Source organism: Equus caballus, chromosome 29, assembly GCF_041296265.1.
Source record: "Equus caballus isolate H_3958 breed thoroughbred chromosome 29, TB-T2T, whole genome shotgun sequence".
NCBI classification, from domain to species: Eukaryota; Metazoa; Chordata; class Mammalia; order Perissodactyla; family Equidae; genus Equus; species Equus caballus.
The window spans coordinates 35,066,310-35,081,791 of NC_091712.1; the positions used below are offsets into that span (position 1 = coordinate 35,066,310).

The 15,482-nt window shown below is 37.8% G+C and overlaps 1 protein-coding gene and 1 long non-coding RNA gene across 4 annotated transcripts in view; one reads left to right on the top strand and one right to left on the bottom strand.

Annotated features, from left to right (window-relative positions):
* Positions 1-15,482, bottom strand: part of CELF2 (CUGBP Elav-like family member 2) — a 789,986-nt gene that overhangs the window by 543,457 nt on the left and 231,047 nt on the right. The gene's annotated exons all lie outside the window — the stretch shown is intronic.
* LOC138921455 (uncharacterized) lies at positions 7,065-8,538 on the top strand. Its single transcript, XR_011434040.1, has 2 exons — positions 7,065-7,231; positions 7,441-8,538. It is a non-coding gene; the product is annotated as an uncharacterized lncRNA (long non-coding RNA).

Here is a 15,482-nt window from a genome sequence, read left to right on the forward strand (position 1 = left end):
GGCTGACACATACAATGACTCTTCTATGGTGGTCTACTTTACCCCTTAAGGAGCTATGTTGATTCTGTGCCCCTCAGATGCAAACTTGATTTTGTCTCAGACGTGGATTTATATCTGAATTGGAATTATGTTCTTTTGCTTTCCAGAATGTTCACTCCTCCACCTCCCGACTAGTCGGGTGACACTTTAAAGCGAAGGTGCTCGTAGAACCCAGTGGGCAGTCTCTCCATTTGGTGCAATTGCTTGTAAGGTAGTGATACTTTTTTTAAACAAAAGGACAAGGGGAGGAGCTGCTGGAAAATCTGATTTATGAACAGACCCCCAAACCAAGATTGCAGAAAGATTCCCCACCAGCCCAACACTCCAACATTTCTCAGAGGAGATGTTGTTAGCACGGTGGGATTGTAAGCTTGCTGCATTCTATAAAGAGCACAAGGAATATTCAGGGATTTCTAGACATCTCTGAAACGGCTTTGAAATCCTGAAACAATTATTTTGAGAAGTGATGTTTGTTATTTCTACAGGTCTTTCTATCTGCTTTAACAAAGGGATTTGTACTTTATAGATGCTGGTATCTAAGTTGGAATAAGAGTGGAATGGATTTAGTGACTCTGGGGACCTCACTATCTGCACCCATGGCAACTGCATGGGAGCAGTGTCTCACCACGTCAGTTTCAAGGACACCGTTAGTAGCCAGGCTTTAATTAATGATAAATCAACAGACAGGTGACAACCATTATATTCCTCCACCTTATCACTGGGCCAGAATGAGTGACAAAAGTTTTAATTAAATATTAACTTTATCTTCCTTAATTAACTTTATAGGAAGATGGAACACATACACACATATATTTGCACATATGTATTTATTTGTTTAGTAATTAAAAATTTCCAATTCCTTCTTTTATGTCAGAGCATTTAAAGGGAAAGGGATAGTGTTTAATGCAAATTAATCCAGTATGAATTTAACATTCTCCAATTGTCTTTCTCCAGTGTAAAATGCTTAAAGGAGTGCCTGACACACAGTAAGTGTGCAATGAATGTTAGTTAATGGTAACAATTTCACATGTTATCTTATTTCTCTTCCTTGTTGAGAATCTCTGTCTGATCTTTGCTCATTTTCCCGAGGAGCCCTCTCCACATGATACGCTGGCTGTAGCAACAAAAGTACTGATCTTTTCAGTGACTTAAGAGGAAGTAATGACCTGTTTTTCATAAATCTATTCTATACATTTAACATGAGGGTAGGGGCATATCTGCTTGTTCCTCTTGTTTCCCCAAGTTCTCATCATGGTCCTCTTTTCTCGCAAGTAATTACCACCACCTTCAATTTAGAACTGTAGGGTAAGTTCATTGCGAAACATTTTAAAAATACTTAAAAGCATAGAGAAAATATGAAAATCACTTTAAATTTGACCACCTATTGATAACTATAATTGACATTTTTACTAATTTCCTTCATCTTTTTTTCTATGCATATATTATCTTTAGTCTTTAAAGAAAATGGGGATTATCCTAAAAATGTGCCCTACTAGTCTACTTTTCACTTAGACATTTTAATATTATCTCATGCCATTAAATATTTTGGCTCATGTCATCAAATATTTTTCAAAACTACTAGTTACAATGGCTGCTTAAACATTCCTTTATATGAATATATCTTTTGAAAAATTTTAAAAATATTATTAATTATTTTTTTTCTTTGGTGAGGAAGATTGGTCCTGAGCTAACATCTGTTGCCAATCTTCCTCTTTTTGCTTGAGGAAGATTGTCGCTGAGCTAACATCTGTGCCCATCTTCTTCTATTTTGTTGTGGGATGCCACCACAGCATGGCTTGATGAATAGTGTCTAGTCTGTGCCCAGGATTGAACCTGCAAACCCCAGGCTGCTGAAGCAGAGCACGTGAACTTAACCACTATGCCACCAGGCCGGCCCCCATGTGAATATATCTTATTTAACCTTTCCTTCTGTGTTAGATGTTTAGATTATGTTGATAGTTTGCTATTATAAATAAATGGCAATATTCTTCCCATGTTGATTATTAGTAAACATTGTTGACTGATTCCTGTCACTCAGGTGTCATTGAATCCACAATCTGATGGGTAGTATATAAAGGTGTAACTTAGTTCCTTTTATAGGAGCGCTGAGTAACTCTCAGCTTCTCATGATGTGTCTCAAGACATGGCCTATCAGTGGGGCGGTGGAGGACAACGAACCTTCTGTGATGAAGCCAGAGCTCACAGCAGCTCTGGATGATTTTATACCCAGTCCAAACTTGCCCTAGACCCAGAATCACTTCCCTCCTATCATAATAGAACAGTGTATGACAATAGTAGGCTTTAAGTAAATATTTGTGCACTGAATATCCAAGTGTTGATTTCATATTTCACTTGGTTGTCTTACAGGCATTTCAAACTTAACACACCCATACATTGAACTCTCAATAAATACTATGAATCTCCCATAAAACAAACAAAAAAATCACCCATCTCTCTCCTTCCTCCCCATCTCAATATATCGGACTACAATTCACTTGTCTTGTCAAACAGAAAGCTGTGAATCATCCTGGACTCTTTTAGCTCCCTCGCCCCACATAGCAAGTCCTGTTGCTTCCTTTACAGACGACTTCCAGTCCATCACTTCTCTCCATCCCACAGCTATCACCCTGGTCCAAGCTACCATCAGCTCATGGTGAGACCTTCTTTCTGGTCTTCCCACTTCCACTATTGACCTTTTCCAGGGAGAGGATCCTGCCCTTCTTCTTTTGGACACAGTGCAACACCGCTCTTTGCACTTAGCGTTTTAATATAATACAAACTCAGACTCCTTACCATGGCTTCCAAGGCACTACCTGATTTGTACACAGGCCCTTTAGTAAGTTCTGTGGAGAGTCCAATATTTCTCTTCTCGGAATATTCACTTAGGCTGTTCTCTTTTGCTCTGCATCCCTCTCCCCCTCCCTGTGGCCCTTCACAAAGCTGGATCCTTCTTGTACTTCAGGTCTAAGCATATGCCACCTTCTACAACACCCATCACTTTCTAGCAATGTGCCTTTTTCATTTCCTTCAGTGAATTTACCATAATTTGCAAACATGTTTCTTTATCGGCTTTCTTGTTTATTCTTTGTCTCCCTCACAAGACTGAAAACTGCAAGAAAGCAAGGACTATACCATCGATTTTATTTGTAGTGTTTTACTCAATGCCTAGCACAGAGCTTGGCACATAGTACACCCTTCAGAAATATTTGTGGGAAGAGACAGGACCTTAGGTTCCATCACCCCAGGGCAGTGTAGGGATAAATTAGGACATCTCCATCTATTGGTCCACCAACTTACAGGCTTCTAAAGGATGGATCTTTTCCAAGTCGGGGCACACTAGGCACTATTTTAGTATTTTTTTCAAAGCTTACTGAAAAATTCTTGATTCCTGTTTAATAAATTCAACAAATAGTTTCTAAGTACTTACTTCAGGGTAGCCATAGCTTATGGAGGTGCTGCTCCAAGGCCACCTAGTTCTCACTTTAGAAATTAACACAACCATTTACGTCTCTGTTTCACACATGGCAGCAACACATTGTGAAGGCTATGCTTTGTAAAACAGTTAAGCAACATGATTCAATGGTGATATGGCACTTACCTATTTTTGGTGTGTTTGCGATATTTAAACTATCTTAATAGTTTAATAATATAATTATTTTATTAATTTTTACTAAGGATAGCAACTCTAAAACCAATTTCACCCAAATCTCCAATTTTGAGGTCTAAGAGATTCAGTGCCAGATTTAAAAAAAATCAAGAAACTGCTTGACAATGATTGTTGGTTTCTGTGCAGTTTTAAGAAGAAAGACACTGGAAGGATAATGAGAATTCTCTCTTACAACATGCGTTAGAACTTATTTTTCGAATTTGGCCTCATTCAGAAATTAAAGTTAAAAGAATTCGATTTAAACTACTAAAATTTTTTAATTTGAACTCTATATCAGATGGCTGATCTATCCCAAAACTAGGTCATTTTCTGGCTGCACTTATGTGACACAACATCTTTCCAAGAGGCTGCCAGCACTCCTCACATTTTTATAGTCTTCATATGCAAACAGATTGATTATAGCACATTTTGCCAAATAAACACATAATTAAATATTAAACATCTGATTTTGAAAGTCTGTGTCAATATTGTCTGTATTCTCTGTTATCCTAGTTTTCTGCAGATTTACTTGTTGCCTTCAAAGAACACAGACTACTCAGTTTTCATAAGAACAAATCCTGCTGCAAGATTTAAAAGTAAGCCAGTGAAAGAAAGCAGAGAAAGGCAAGGCGGCTGATTTGCCTTCGATGAATGGTTAAGATTTAGGCGACACAAAGATTCATGCCCTGGACTGGCCATCTAATTAAAATGAGAAATGGCACAGGCAGAAGCTAAGCAGTTTAGGGAATTAATAATCAGGCAAAAATGCAAAATAAGGGCACTATCTTTCAGAATGTTCATTTCCATCTCTATGTCATCCAATCCAAATGACAGGCAAGAAATCATATCAACATAATGCAGGCAAACTTAAAAGATGTTTTGCCCTCCTATAGCACAAAATAGATGGGAAGACCAGATTATCGTCCCTGTTCGAATACAGAAGTATTGAGAAATTATCAAGGGTTATTCGACTTACCCAATGATACCTACGTCAAGGTCAATGACAGGGAGTATTGACGATCGGCTAGTTCCATGGTGCTTTTAGAGGGAATCCTCCATTAGAGAGGGATCAGCAGGAAAAAAATCCATAAACAGTGAAGCAGAACAAAGATAGGTGGTCTTTGTGAGAATAGATATACCCACTGCAGGGAAATGGAACTGGTTTAAAATTATACTAAGTATTGGCAAGCAGGCCAGTTAGGAGGAGGTTAAACACAACACACAACTCAAACCCCCAGGAAGAAGCTTGCTGCTTTGCTGAGAAGGATCTGCCAAGTTCCCCACTTCAAAGAGAGCTCAGTAGGGGTGCGGACGAAGAGAAGAATTTGGATGAACTTGTAAAAATGTTTACATGGATCTAGGAGAAGAGGTTGAGCAAATTCACATGGAGTAGGAAATTGTCTTGAAAACAGTAAAAAGAGATATGAATAAAGAAAGAAATTAATTTATTAAGAAATCGAGGCGATGGAGCTGCAGCTTTGACCAATAAGGTGTTATTTTGCATGTGAGTTCTAACCCTCATTCTGTAACTTTTCTGCTTGCTTGCTGTGATGAAGGAAAAAAAAAAATCACAAGTAGGCCACATTTGTAAAACAGGCCTCTTTGCAAATGTCTCTTCACTTTATATCAGAGTTTCGTTTTTTTGTCCCTATAGCTTTACATGGCATAGTTTTGATGGATTTGACAGCAAGCACATTCTGCATATCTTTTATAGCAGAAGCCTTTCCCACAGGAATAAACCAATACTCGTGTCTCTGAGTGGGCTTTTCTAAGCCTTGATGCTCTGGTTACATCCTGGAAGTCTGGTTATGAGTGTGCTGTTTTGAGAACCCCATTTATACACCCCATACACCAGGAAAGGTTCGTAAAATGAAAACAGGAAACACTGCTAACTGGCTTCCAATTTTGGTAGAGAGTGAATTTAGGTAGGAAAAGATCCCTCCTCTTCACAGAGAACCTCTCTCTGACTTACAAATCTGGATCCTGTAGGCAGAGCATGAAGGAAAAAGAAAATTAATGACTGTATCGGCCAATTAAATGTCAGACTAGGAAAGGCCCAACTCATAGTAGGTACTCAACAAACACTTGCTGAAAAAAAAATAGTGAAATCATAATAGACACAGATATAAATGCATATTAATTTTTTTGTATTTATTAATTGTTTTTAAGGAAGATTAGCCTTGAGCTAACATCTGCTGCCAATCCTCCTTTTTTTTGTTGCTGTGGAAGACTGGCCGTGAGCTAACACCGGTGCCCATCTTCTTCTACTTTTATATGTGGGACGCCTGCCACAGCATGGCTTGATATGTGGTGCGTAGGTCCATACCCTGGATCTGAACCGGAGAACCCTGGGCTGCCAAAGCAGAATGTGCGAATTTAACCGCTGTGTCACTGGGCCATCCCCTAAATGAATATTTTTAAGGCAAAAAAAATGTGATGTCTTCTCATGACATAGGTTTTGGGAATTGGCATGGAGGGTAGGACATGCTTGGTTGGATGGGATGAGGGATGTGTACAACCCATGGTGGTGTTCAATAGCTAGAGATGGCTGGTATGGCATAGGATCAATATAATCACTTGTGCCAAGTTTTCTTTAATTGGGTACGAGGAGATATCACAGGGAATTTCTTTGAAATGTACTCTTTAAACACTTTGGAAATGCACTAATATAAATAAGTACTAAATTGCATGTACTATTACTGCTAATTTATGACCAAAAGATTGCTTCTTGTTTCTTGCAAATATGAATAATTACACCTAACATCTCCAGGCACTGAAATTATATGCATTTGAATGATTTAGGATGCAAAATAACACTGATCTTTTTTAAACTCAAAGAGAGAAAAAAATACGTCTTTAGAAGAGAGTGTGGCTTCTAATGCTATTCCCAATACACAGGAGATGGAGTGAACTGATAACATTTGTACTTTTTTACAAGGGTTTGAGATTTTAAAGTGGTTTTGGATCATTTTCACTGTTTCAGATATTTGTAAAACAGTATTATCTGAATTATTTGGAGGAAAAAAAATCCACTTACAAACAGATTAAAGAAAAAAAACAACTCAGAGTAGAACTCAATTAATGAGAAGAAGGAAAAGGAGTTACTAAGAAAAATTTCAACTCTATATTTCACACCCTAGAATTATCAGAGGTGACCAATAATCCTGAACTGGAGCATTTTATTTTCATCAATACATTTATGCTTCTAGAAATCTATTTTCTCCTTAATTTCTCATTGGAACATTTGTCTTAAATAGTGTCTTTCAGAGTTTATATCGTCTGGATGGTACACAACCAAAGGTAATAATCCTTTGTGTATGACTTTGCAATCATTTCCATAGCAACCACTTATGGGTTAAGATGTCACAAAGAGGATTATGACTTTGAGTGTGGGATAAACAACAAGCATGTAACGTCACTAAAACAAAGAGGCTGCTTGTGCATTAAATAAACGAGTGGGAAATAGACAAAATGGAACAGCAGTATTTTCCAATTAAAAAATTCATTGCACTTATAAGTCACCTGTCAGTGAGGGAATCCTCAAATGTGAGTTTGGGCATATGGTGTCTTCTCATCAGGGGTGATAATGGCCCCACTATACGTAGCCATTTAGAGATTAGAGCTATTCTCAGTTTCTCAAAGGGCAGTCCTTTATCTAGCTGTGTAACATGAAACACTTTGCAGAAAAACTGTACTATTGTGTGTACCTGTAACTTGTCATTTTTGTTTTTCATCAAAAATGTTCTTTCTTGCAGTCCAAAGAAGCTTGCTCAGCCTCTAAAGACGACCTCTCATTCCAGTGGAGACTGCCAGCTGCATTCACACACCAATCACAGTGGGCGTCCTTGGGTCCTTTCCAAGTTTAGAGGGACTTTTTTGGGTAAAGACTAAGACTACTATGGGATCAGAGGAATCCATGAACTATGGAAATATCTTCTCAACTAGGAGGTAAACTCCACGGGAGCCAACACCGTTTTCTTCACCGTCTAACCACAAGTAGCAGGTGCTCAAAAGTATTTAAGTCAATGGATAAACGAACATAGCAATAGATACCACGAGAGCAAAGATGGAAATACCTACTATATAACTTTGAGAACGTTTCACTGCTAAGTTAAGATTCTAACTTCAAAGAGCACAAACTTGAATCCCTCATTCACAGGAAGCTGCCACTCTCCTTTTTGGCTAATAGAGATCGTAAATCTTGCCTTAATGTCTGTTTCCAGTGAGGTCTGAGATCCTGGCTAGGGAAGAGAACATTGCCCTGGTTGTGGAAAGATGAAGTGAGAGAGGCAGGTAGAGAACACACCATATAGTAACCCATAGTAAGCACTGGCTTTGCCTCTAACAATTTCAAGTTAAGCTTTTCTGTTTTTTCATGGCTAACTTAATACCCCATCTTTCCTCTAAGCTTATTTATTGCAAGTTGATTTCACCTGAGTGAAAATGTTCTTGTAAAGAGATGGTGGAGAAAGGGGCGTGTGGCCATACACAGGAATAGACCTTATCTTGGTATGGGATCTGAATGGAAGAATGAATCCATACAAGCATTGGAAGAAAATATGGGTGAAGTCCTCCTTAATCTTGGGGTAGGGAAAGCCTTTTTTACTATGTCCTAAAATCCAGAAGTCATAAAATGTTGAATGCATAACAATTGGAATATTTTTGCATGGCAAAAACTTCCATAAAAAATACCAAAAGACAGCTGATGAACTGGGAGACAATATTTGCAACGTATGTCATAGACAAAGGGTTAATATTCCTAATGTATAAGGACTTCTTAAAAACTTAGAGACAATAGATCAAAGACACAATAGAAAAATGGGAAAGGATTCTAATAAAATTCATGAAATGTATTTATAAAAAGCTCTTTAACATCTGAAAAAATATTAATATGTTTAGAGTTTAATCTTAAATTTTAAACTAAATTTCAATTAAAAAACAGGCCTGATATATTTCTAACCTATCAGATTAGCAATGATTAAAAAATATAATAACAACACCTCCTGTTGTCGTACATTACTAGTAGGAATGCAAACTGATATAAAAATTCTGAAGAGGAATTTGGCAATATCTATCAAAACTATGTATGCACTTATCTTTTGACCGAGCCATTCCACTTTCTAGGAATTTATTCTGAAGATACACCTAAAACGATATGAAAATATGTGTGCATAAATGATTTTCCTTATAGCACTGTTTATAATTGCAAAATATTGTAAATAACCTAAATACCCATATGTAGGAGAAAAAATAAATAAACCATTGTACAGCCACACAATGGAATACTGTACAGCTGTAAAAAAAAAGAATGAGGGGGATTTCTGAGAACTGATATGAGGAAATTTCCAGAATATATTGTTAACTGAAAAGAGCAAAGTGCAAAAGAGAATCTATAGTATGCTACTTTCACGTAAGAAAGAGGAGGATGCAAGAAAATGCACAAGTATTTGCTTATTTGTGTGAAAGAAATACAAGAGAGATAAACAGAAGCTAAAGAGATTGGTTTCCCAACAGAGGGTGGGTGGGAAAGGGAGTGAGAGAATGGGAATGGGGTAGTTTGATGAAGAGAGATGGACACTTTTCTGAGTATACCTTTCTGTATAGCTCTAATTCTTAGAACCACAATTTTGTTTCACATAGTGAAGAAAGTTTAAAAACAATTTAAAACAAACCAGGATGTGTGGAAAACTCAAGAAAAACATTAACAAAAACAAATGAACCTAAAAATGTATTATATTTCTAACCTTCAGAACCACACTGAAGGGGGTAGGGAAGAAAAGAACTAACCAAGGTAACTTTGGAAAGCAACATTTTGATTGCATACGGTAAATCTAAAGACAAAAGGTAAAAAACAACCAATCCAACAACCCCTCCCCCAACTGTATACAAATCTGATTATTAAATTTGTTATAACAGTATGGGTTAGCAATTCTGAAATTAGTTTACGTGTTTACTAGGATTGAACAAATAAGTAAATCCATTGTAAATAAGGAGGACCAGGTTCTGCGGTGCTGGGGAAAGACATCACAAACAAGGATGGTGAAAACGAACCTGTGGTGCTGGACTGGAATCTGTCTACCTAAGCATGCAAACAGATGGATTCAGAAATATAGGTGTTTTGTGTATGTGTGGGTTGGTATACATACACGTATTTCCTAGCTCTGTCTGCTCAGAAGTCCTATGATTTTCCATTGCTCTGAAGCAATGATTTTCCAGTATTAACAGCATACCTTAGGTCTAGGTTTTGGTTTCTAATCACCATTTTGTGACAAAAGAGACCAGGGCTCCTTGGAGACGTGGTTGATTCCAGGATTGGAGCAGAGAAGTACCAGAGGAGCATGGAAGATCTCCTGGTGCCGTAAAGTAGTCATTGCTCCTAAACAAATAGGGGCATGTTTAAAGGACAAAGGAGTCAACCCAAAGACGTTCCTAATGGCAAAGTCTGGAAAAATTAGATATATTTATATTTGTATATTGTTTATTTTAAAATAAACAATGATAGAAAGGCATAAGTTCATACTGATGTAAACACATAAATACAGGAGGAGTATCTTTTCCTTAAGAATTCCAAATAATAAATATAGAGAGAATGAAACAGAAAAATCATCATTAAACAAGTAACACAGTTAAGTATGGCAGACAGGAGCCACAAAACGAATGCTAAAATTAGGAGGCAAATGCTTGAGGAGGAATCAGGATATTTGCATAGTCTCAAAGTATCTTCCCTAAGATAAGGAATTTCAAGAGAAAAAAATAGTGACTTTACTAACCTAATGGATATACCTTAACCAAGTGGTCAAAGTTAACCTCCCCAGTAATAAGGCGTATCAGCCTCATGCACACTCTAATATGATACTCTCAGAAGGGCAATCTCATTTCTGTGGTATTCTCGCCAAAATGGATAACCTCCTTCTATTCAGGAGAAAACATCAGACAAACTCCAACGGAGGGACACACTACAAAATAACTGATGGGTGCTCTCAAAAATTTCAAGTTCAGAGACAACAAGGAAAGACTAAGAAACTTTCACAAATTGGAGGAAACCAAAAAAACAACAGCTAAAGGCGGCGTGGCATCCTGGATTGGAAGAGAGAAAGGGCAATAGCGGAAAAATTGGTGAAATTTGAAAACGGTCTATAGTTTTTTTCCTAGTACTATATCAATGTTAACTGCCCAGTTTTGTTCACTTTACTATGATTATGGAAAAACTGAGAATACTGAGAATTCCTGTATACCCCATACCCAGTTTCTCCTACTATTGATATCTTATGTTACACGTGTCACAATTAATGAACCAATAGTGATACATTATCATGAACTAAAGTCCATACTTTATTCAGATTTTTAAGTTTTTACCTAATTTCCATTTTCTCGTCCAAGATCCCATTCAGCATACCACACTACATTTACTTTTCATGTCTCTTTGGGCTCCTCTAGACTATGACAGTTTCTCTGACAGTACTTATTTTTGCCGACCTTGATGGTTTGGAGAAGTACTAGTCAGGTGTGCTGTAGGATGCCCGTCTATTGGAATTTGATGATTTTCTCAAGATAAGACTCTGGTAATAGAGTTGTAGGAGGAAGACCACAGAGGTAAAATGCCATTCTCACAACATCAGATTGAGGGTGTATATACCATTAACATGATTTATATCAAGCTGTTGACATTGACATTGATCACCTGGCTGAGGTATAGTTTATCAGGTTTCTCCATTGTAGTTACTATTTTCCCCATTTTTCTGTACTGTACTCTTTAGAAGAAAGTTATTATGCACATCCCACTTTTAAGGATACACTCTAATTTTAATGGCTTCAGAAATATGAATGTATTGCAGTATATTTAAGCAATTCTTTTCTGGTAGACATATAGTGAGTTTTCAACTTTTAATTACTATAAAGAACCTTGCCATGCATCCTAGCCAAGAAAATTTATCTCTACATGTATCACTTATTATTTCTTCAGGATAAAAAGTTAGCAGTGAAATTGCTAGGTCAAAGACTATGTACAGCAAGGCTTTCGACACATAGTGCAAAATAGATCTTCAGAATATCTACGGCAACTCATAGTTCCACCAGCATGTATCAGCGAGAGCATGCCATTTCTTTATACCACGTATATGTAGCTGGAATGAGCAAGATGATGGTGGAGTGGTGGGCAGAGGCGGAATTGTGCAGGATGTGCAAAGAGCTTGCCTTTTATTCTCAATGTAGTGGGAGGCCATTGGAAGCTTGTTAGCAGGGGAGGGATCTCATCTGCTTAATGTGATGTGTGCCATGTCTCCATTTCTTAAAATGGTCCATTAGATTATGGCTGGGTGTTTCTCTTTTGATCTTGGCTCAAGGTCATCAAAATAAAAAGGCAATGTGACAGATGACCTGCCATTCTTTCTCATGTCAATCTAACTCGCCATCAAGTGGGGAAATGCAGAATGTAGGACTGGAAAGAAAAGAGGGAGTAACAAGATGATTTATTCAAAGGGAAGGGATTAGGTGGCAGGGATAGGGCAAAGAATGGGAAGAACATCCCCAGTGCTAAAGGCTTTCCAAACAACTCTGCTAATGAATTCAAACTTGCCTCCTGTACATAGTGTACTGCACTGAAATGAAGGGCAATGGGGAGGTGAAAGTAACCACGCCCAGACAGCTGATAGTTTTCTGCTAGTTTTGAATCCTGGCAGCAAATACATTACCCAGGATAAGGAGGACATAAGGTAGCATCAGAAAGAGCTGTTCAGAGATAATTCTGTGTGAGATTCTATATATATATCTTTTGGTGTGACTTAGTAATCCTTTATACAAAGATGTCGATCACACTTGGGATGAGAAAGGGCTGATATAAAGTACCAGAATCTCCTAAATCTTCATAGCTTTTAAAAAATGAGGATTAGGGGACTGGCCCTGTGGCGTAGTGGTTAAATTCCCGTGCTCTGCTTTGGCGGCCCTGGGGTTCACAGGTGCAGATCCCGGGAGTGGACATATACACTGCTTGTCAAGCCACACTGTGGCGGCATCCCACATACAGTAGAAGAAGATTGGCATAGACGTTAGCTCAGCGACAATCTTCCTCAAGCAAAAAGAGGAAGATTGGCAACAGATGTTAGCTCAGGGCCAATCTTCCTCACAATAAATAAATAAATAAATAAATAAATAAATAAGGATTAAAGAGAATTATAGGAACAATACATGAGCTATTAAACGGACCCATCAGAAAACTTTTTTAAACATTTAGGGAATAGTTAGATGGGACGAATAAATACATTAAAGAACAAAATGCTAAAACTTGCACTTTTTCCAACAGTCTTGCCATTGATTGTGATGTATAAGTACCAGGATTCTTTAAACATCTCAGGAATAACCAGATGGCCCGTCTGTCATAGGGCCTACTGAGACTTGGAATTAATCTTTAATTACTTATTTATAATTTATAATTACACAGATGGGGCAGCTCGTCCCACTTGAGTAATTTTCTCTGTAGGATTAAATTGTGCCATTTGGAAGGCCCATTGACTCTTTCAATCCCTACAGTATTAGAAACTTGAATGTCAGGGTACTACGTCATCATGACCAAAATTATTAGTCAATACTCATAGGAAACTACTCAACAGATTAGTCTGGGTTGTCTCCTTTTCAAAAAATTATTAGATCTTCTTACTAAGGAAATCCTACAAAATTGATTGTCAGCATATTTGGTCCTCCAAGAAGGCTGAAAAGACTGAGCTTAAAGTTTTTCTTTTTCCCTTTTTCCCCCTCAAGTCAATCATCTCACTGTATAGGTATGGCTTTATGAGCCCAAGCAAACAAAACCTCAACATGTTTCCCTTAGGTTAAATTAATTGTTACTATAGAGTATTTTATCAGGTGTTGATCTACAGATATGCAGATTTTGCCAGTTTGACATGCCTGATACATCTCTGTAACCAGGTGTGCCAAACAGTTAAGAGGTGGGCAAAAAATGAACAGAAATGATCTTAGCAGCAAGAAAGTCTGAGCTAGACAGTGGGCTACACTCCTAGCATCTTTATTTTAAAAGAAAGCAGGCTTTAATGAACATTTATAGCAAAATAACAGGAGAGGCAAGGAGAAAGCTCTGCCATTATGTTGGACCAGATCCTTTTTTAGGGTTTTTTAAAAATCTTGTTCCGGCTGTTCAGAAAGAACCCAGGATGAAGAATGAAAAACTGATCCTAAGATGGCAGAATTTCAGGACTGGACCAGTGCTCAAGAAAATCTAATTTCCTTATTTTAAAGATGAGAATGATTAAATCCATTCAGGTTTGGTGACTTGTCTAAATTCATACATTAAATTGTGGGCAGGGTTTTTCATTTAGCAGGTGTTTATTGGCTATATATTGAGCATGTATTGAGAATTGAGAATTATTGAATTTTAGGCACAGAAAAGATAGCGGCAAGTAAGCTGTCATGCCTTTACATTCGGGCTGTCACACTGCTTCTCTCATAGATGATGAAAACACAATATTGTTTAACTTAGACTAGGAAAGACTAAGGGACAATAACTGTCCACAAGGATATGAAATATTCTGAGGAAGATGCTGACCATTTATTATCACCAGAGGGATGCAGAGAAGACAAACGGGTTCATGTACAGCAGAATAGAGTTCAGTTAAAAAGAAGAAACAACTTCTTGGATGCCATGGTGATTAAGCATTGAAATTATTGAGGGACTTTGTGATAGTATAAAATGAAATAGATATTCATTAGTTTTCAACTCTAATTTTCTTGCAAATTATTCATTTTGTTTCTCATGAGGTCCCATTTCAACTACTAATTCCAAGGGGTTTAAGCGCAGAGTTGTTTTGGGTATAAAGTTCATCATTTTCTTCTCTCTGAGATGCTAAAATTCATAAAAACAATTTAGCTGCTGTCCTCCTCTGGTTATGCTGACAATTTTTTTTCCACAACATATTGCTACTTAGAAATAGTCCATGAAACATGACAAGGATGGGATGGGATTCTGAAAAATTGACTGTAAAGTCACATTGAGAATTTAGCTTTTTTGTTTTTTACCATTGACTTCACATTAAAATATTGAAGCCTTGTACCCATGGAAATCATTTGGGTCCTGATATTAAAAGTAGTCTGTAATAATAATTCCCAAGGGTTGAATTCCCACTTTGTGCAAGATACTTTATACTTATAAATTCATATATCCTCTCAAGCAACCCTATTTTATACCTGTTAAATGAGAAGGAACTCAGAAGATAAAGGACATTGCCCAATGTCACCCTAGTAACCGGCAGGACAAGGTTTGGAAGCAGAGTTAGATTGACCAAGGGGTAGTGAAGTCTGAGCTTCAGGACCCCTCACGCATGGGACCCCCAGGGCCCAGGGAGGTGCCCCAGAAATGTGTTTACAAGAGAGGGTGACCAACCATCCTGCTTTCCCTGGGATAATGGGTTTATTGGTACGTATTGCTTTCGGTGCCAAAACTGGGACTGTCCTGGCAAACTGGGATGGTTGGCCATCGTATTATAAAGGGTCATATGTTCGCAAAAAAATTTAAAAAGTAAGATATTATGACCACAATGGACTAAGACAGCTGCCTTTTCCCACTCATATTTTCTTCCCCTTCATCTTACCTCCCCTTGTGTTGCTGGAATAGTCCCACACACTTTGGGGTTGGAGCTAAGAGGAGGCTGAGCTGCAATTAGTGGGACGTGTTTATGCAGTTCACAGTTACTTCTGTGGGCAGTTAATTCTTTGCCAGTGATCCCAGATTAGGAATGGCTTCCAGGACTGCTCTTTTGCCCACCTGGCCAACCCACCTAGCACTGCCACA